Below are 6,000 nucleotides of genomic sequence, written 5' to 3' on the forward strand. Positions count from 1 at the left end.
TTGACTAGAACAAACAATTAACAGTGTGAACAAAATTTTTTAAAAATAGATCTCTTATATTCGGTACATGATCTTGAACCAAATAACAATTCGAAAAAAATAAAAAAAAAATTGCATAAGAAGACATTAGAAAGAAAAAAAATTATGAAAAGGGAGGGCAAACTTGAAATATTTTACAAAAATGGCCAGCGCCTTTTCATTTTGTTATACAGGCCATAAATATTTTACTTTATATTTATGAAAATTAACCTTCAGAATGTTTATTAAGATTCTCTTTTTAAACAGACAATATTTTAAATAATAATAATAATTTTGATCTTTTTTTTAGAAAACTTGTATATATAATTTTAGTTCTCAAACTTTACTTGAAATTTGAAAAATATTTGTAAGGGGATGAATTCGAAATCAAATCATGTTATGAGTTAAATTTAAAAAAATCAAATGGTTACCATATCAACTTTTAAAAAATTATTTTATTTAAATATCCATAATCTTACTAATTAAAATTCAACTTACATACATTACAAGAAATCAAAACAATTGTGACGCAAAAAACAACATCGACCAAAGATGCGTCGCCGTTGATCATCTTTCGTCGACGCACAAAATGTTACGTCGCGGAAAGTCAAAAATTAAATTTAATGCGTTCACTTTTCGCAACGCACACAATCGTACGCTGCGGTAAGGCACTTTCCGTGACGCGGAGAAACAAGACGTCGCGGAAAGTCAAACCCTAATTTCGTAGGATAATCTTTCCGCGATGTGCCTCTGTAAGACATCGTGTCCTTGTACGGAATTAGGGTTAGACTTATCGCGACGTGGCATGCCACGTCGCGGAAAGTGTAAAAACAACGAAACAATTCGAGTTTCTGTGACGCACGTTGTGGATAGTTGAACATATTAATTTCGTTGCTCAACCTTCCACGACGTATGTCCTCCGACGTCGCGGTAAGTGAACCTAAACCGCGACATCACCTATCTCGTACGCCACAGATACCTGTTTCCCGCGACGTTTTCGAAGACGTCGCAGAAAGTCTTGCCTATATAACCGAATTCATTCGATAATTTCTCTCATAATTCATTCACAATCCAAATTTTTTAGAGAGAAAGGGAGAAAGTTCGAGGTTGCCAAATTCAGCCGTTGTCGTTGCTGTCTCTCGCCGCTGCATTACCTACTGCCGTCTTGAAGTCGATTGCACTTGAAGTTTTTTTTTTTTTTTTTTATGTAATGTTTTGAATTATGTAATTAATTTTTTATATTGAACACATTTAATGTATTATTTCATTTCATAATGAATAATATTTTCATTTTAATCAGTTTATTACAAATTTTATTACATTGAGTTTTACTAATGCCTAAATAATGATAATAAAATTATTTTTAAAAATATATATATTATGCGACGTCAGCGTTGCTGAAGCATTTTGCGACGTTGGCGTCGTGGAAGCCTTATGCGACGTAATGGGCTGTGTGCGGGGGAAACCTTCCTCGACGTCGTGTCGAGATGCGTCGCGAAAAGTATCTTTGATGCGCTTTTCGCGACGTGGATGTCGACGTCGTTCACGACATTGTGGTAGCCTTTCGCAACGCAGTTTAGGATTTTCGACGACGTTTATATGCGTTGGGGAAGACTGTTATTATTATGTATTGATATTTTTTTATTTAATATCTAAAATTTACACATATTTGAAAATTTATTTCCTCTATTTTCATTTTTTCACCTATTTTATATTTCAAGGTTTAAGTAGTATTTTTGTTTTATTAGAACTAATTATAATTAAGGATATAATAACATATTAAAAAAAATTGAAAATATCACAAAGTTCTTAAGTGCTTTATAGACTCATATGATCTATCAGTGATAGACCGATACTTACAACATGACCTATTAGAATTAGATTTCTATTCCAGCTTTTTGGTAGGTTATGAGTTTTTAACTTACATTTTAGCATTGTTAGGTGGCTTTGAAAATTCAAATGATACTCCAAGGTAATTCTTGAAATATTTCTTTACATTATATTTGTTAAATCGCTATTGAATTTATTAAGAGCTTGATAAATAACCACTAAACTTAAAAATTAGAGAGGATAATTGATAGACCACTAATAGATGCTTGATAAACACTGATAAATGTCTATTGGTGTCTATCACTAACAAATTGTAAAACTTTGTTGTATTTATAAATATCTTCAGCAATTTTATCATTTAAGACAATTTCTCGTATAATATCAACATTATTTCCAATTTTTAATACTTTCATCCATTGCCAAATTGAAAACTAATGTTCACAATCTCTTGTCTTATTAAATGAAATTTCACCTTTATTGAAAATTTTGAATTATAATTATTTGAAAAAAATATTTTTTTTGCTTTATCATTACTAGAATTTTTTTGCTTTACGAGTTATCCTTTTAGTTAATGGTTCTTATTTGTGTTTGTTTGACAATTTTTTTACCTTAGTTTTTCTCTTTTGTTGCAGTAAAATTTGATTTTTTAGTCTAATTTTAAAAAACAAAATATTTATTTTAGTTTTAAAAAAAATTTATGTGCACATAAAAGTTAGCTCATTCAAATGGATGTAACCAATGGTTTAAACACCATTTTAAACATTGAAATCACAAAAATCAAATCATGCTTTGGGACATCATACAAACATACTGTAAAAACACACAAGCTTTTTATAAACTTCTTTTTGAAAACTTTCATGTTTCAAATCAGTAAAAACTTCATAAGAGAGCTTTTAACATAAAACATTTAGGGTGCGTTTGGGGGAAGGGTTGAGTTACGGAAGGGTTAGGGTTATGATAAAACTAGTTTTATGATAAAAGGTGTTTGGGGGAAGAGTTATGTAAGTAGTGTTGTGATAGTGTTATGATAAGATGTGTCTGTGGGAAGAGTTATGTGAGAGTGTTATGATAGTATTATGATAAGATGTGTTTGGGGGAAGGGTTATGTGGGTAGTGTTATGAAAGTTATTTTTTACTTTTGTTCAAATTCATATTATAAATCCACAATACAGAAATTGCATATTTGTTATTTACCAAATCGTCCTACGTTTGATGAAACGATTTGCCTTAATTTCTCTAATGACAACGTCCATATTCAACATCATTGAAATAGTCGTTACATTTCATTAAATTATCTTCTAAGTAGTTGTTACATTTCATTAAATTGTCTTTTTTTCTTTTTTTGTTATTTTACTTCTTTTTATTTTCTCACTTTTTGGCACCTTCTCTCTCTCTCTCTCTTTTTTTCTTTTAAGAAGTAACTCTCCCGATCATACCAACAACTAACATATGGTAATGTTTACGATAAAAAACATCTCTCGAGATGATACCAACAACTAACATATGTATATATATTTAGGAGCAAAAGATGTGTTAATTAGATTTGTTCTACACTAGTTGATATTGGGATTTCGTAAATATGATTTAGTGGATGTTTTGAATAGCATATATCTTGTCACACCTTTGCATGGTTTGCCATGGGTTATGGGTTATCCCGGACGGAAGGTTAATACATTCTTTTGTTGCAGATGTTTTTATGCCAAACATTTTTAAGCTTTTATATTTAATAAATAAGTAATAATATTTTCAAATATAACCAAATGAATTAAAATATTTATAAAATGAACTAAAATATTTATAAACATATCAAAATTAATTATTTTATTGTTTTAAAAATTTTATTTTTCTAAAGAAAAATTTGATTGATGAATAAAATAATTCAAAATGTAGAAGATGGATAAAAAAAAGGATAAAGAACTGATAAAAAACTTCAATTTTCAAAATTACATGAATGAAAATGAAGGCAAGGGAATGTTTGAAGTAGTGATTATTTATCTACTTTTCTTGGATCGTCCTATCATATACAAAATAATGGTAAATTCTTCATTAAAATACATCAGTCATGGCTTAGCTACAGGAAGAGAAGTATTTTATAGCACCTTGTTCCTACAAAAGTTAACTGTCATGTTGCTGCTAACTTCACTCCTAAACTATTACCTATACAAAGAAGAGGTCAAAAAAGAACCTACGATGATGTGCTTTTTGTGTGCTCTAGTCTTTACTTCTTTTCTTTCCTTTCGAGTTTTCATCCTCAGTCTCATAAAATTCCAGCTAATGGGTTTAGCAGCACACTGATATAAAACAAACTCATCTACGAGTCGATAGAACAAATAATTTCTAGTGTAGAATAAGAATAGGTGAAAAAACAAAACAAAAGCAACGTAGCCGAAACCTCGAGATGAAAAGGCCAAAACTGAATCAAGGTATCCGTGGATTTGTTATTCCTTGCAGAGACCCATTTGCTACTCGGACTCGATGCGGTTTCTTCTTGTAAGTTGTAATACTACAATGCGAACAAACATACTCCAACCCATCTGTTTTGGCATTTGGCATAATCCTGCAAAGTAAAAAGAAGCAAATAATTCAAACCATCACACAGATGTAATTAACCAAATTTCAAACCCTTGCATTTTCAATTTTCATAATGTTTTTTCAGTGTATTTCCAACACCATATAAGAACATATAGGATCAACTTCTTTCCAGCATATGAAATTCGTAAAATTGAAACAAGTTTCATCAACCAACAAATTTATGTAGCTTAAGTTGAGTAGAAAAATAACATCATAAGGGTCACAAATCTATGAGAAAAGGCTTGTAGTACATACAGTCATTCTATTGGTCATTGTGTAATTGTGCAAATTAGAGAAGATCTGCCCCTTCTTGCTGATATCATTATCCATGTGAAAGCCTCCTCGGATGACCACCTATGGCGAAGCAGAGCAACACTTTCGATGTGGGTCTTTGCAGTTAAAATACCAAAAAAGATGAATTAATATTCTGTCTAAAAATTCGAGGAGCATACCTCTTTATATAAGTTATAGATGTCAAGACGCTTCCCATTGAGTATGGCATCTGGAAACTCCTCTAAGTCCTCGAGTCCTCAAGTCCACCTTGAGGAATAAGTCGTGTATGTTCTCTAAGTAGTAAAAATTCCATAACAACTTTCAAGAACTCCTCCTACAATTGGATCAGAAAAGAAATTTAATAATAGCACCATGAAAGCCACATCAATTAGTTTCAAATGAATGTTAAACAAACATATAACATGAAGTTGATAGAAAACACAAAAGGGTGGAAGCCCTAAACGAATTTTTTTTGGCAAGAAATCGAACGCCAGAGTATGATTTATGAGGAAGACCACAACCGAATTAAAGAGATGAATTTGATTTTGTGCACGGATAGTAATTTTTTTTTGGCAACATAACGAACGATGAGATTTATTAGAAAGGCCACAGTCGATTAAAGAGATGAAGGGAAGATTTTGATTGAGGAAAATGTTGAAGACGGGTTGAGTAGAAGAAGACGAGAGGGTTGATGAAGGAAGAATGGAGGGTTTAGGGGTAAATCGAGAATTATGGAAACCCTAAAACTAGGGTTTCCATAAATTTGGCCCCAAACGTGGGTTAGGGTTATAATAACCCGACCCCACAGTAATAACTTGGGGCCCAAACAGCTCCTTAGTGAACATACTCACAAACTTTGAAGAAAGTACTCACAAAACTTTACTAAAATGATCATTCTTCCTCTTCTCACATAGCCTTCTCGCTAAACACTTGGGTAGCACAAAAGCACTTGTGCTTTTCTCTTCATATCAGCAGAAAAGCTTACCGGCAGAGGGGTGACGACCGACGCCCATAATTTGAAGCTTTAGGTTGATTGCAGAGGTTTGGAGAAGACGGGGGTGGTGACAATGAGGAGGAGGTTTGGACGAACGGGCAGGAGGGGGGCACTAGTGGCGACAGGACTTAATATGACCGGAATGGGGAGAAATGCGGACGAAAGGAATGGAGGAAATTTAGGGGAGAACATGCGCAAATGGAAGGAAGAAATTGGGGAAAAAATTTGGAGAAAAATTAGAAGGGGAAATTGTGTTTTTTTAAAAATACAAATATGTAATTTTAATTTTTTAAATATAAAATAATAAATTTTTT

The 6,000-nt window shown here is 32.2% G+C and overlaps 1 long non-coding RNA gene across 2 annotated transcripts; it reads right to left on the reverse strand.

Annotated features, from left to right (window-relative positions):
* Positions 1-3,838: 3,838 nt before the first annotated feature.
* LOC105435835 lies at positions 3,839-5,481 on the reverse strand. Of its 2 annotated transcripts, XR_004217301.1 has the most exons (4): positions 5,214-5,481; positions 4,872-5,026; positions 4,675-4,773; positions 3,839-4,405 (listed from the first exon to the last, which is right to left on the reverse strand). It is a non-coding gene; the product is annotated as an uncharacterized LOC105435835 (long non-coding RNA). The 2 variants fall into 2 exon arrangements; XR_969787.2 differs by having other exon boundaries at positions 4,872-5,475.
* Positions 5,482-6,000: the final 519 nt, after the last annotated feature.

The sequence above is a fragment of the Cucumis sativus genome, chromosome 6, assembly GCF_000004075.3.
Source record: "Cucumis sativus cultivar 9930 chromosome 6, Cucumber_9930_V3, whole genome shotgun sequence".
In the NCBI taxonomy this organism is placed as follows: domain Eukaryota; kingdom Viridiplantae; phylum Streptophyta; class Magnoliopsida; order Cucurbitales; family Cucurbitaceae; genus Cucumis; species Cucumis sativus.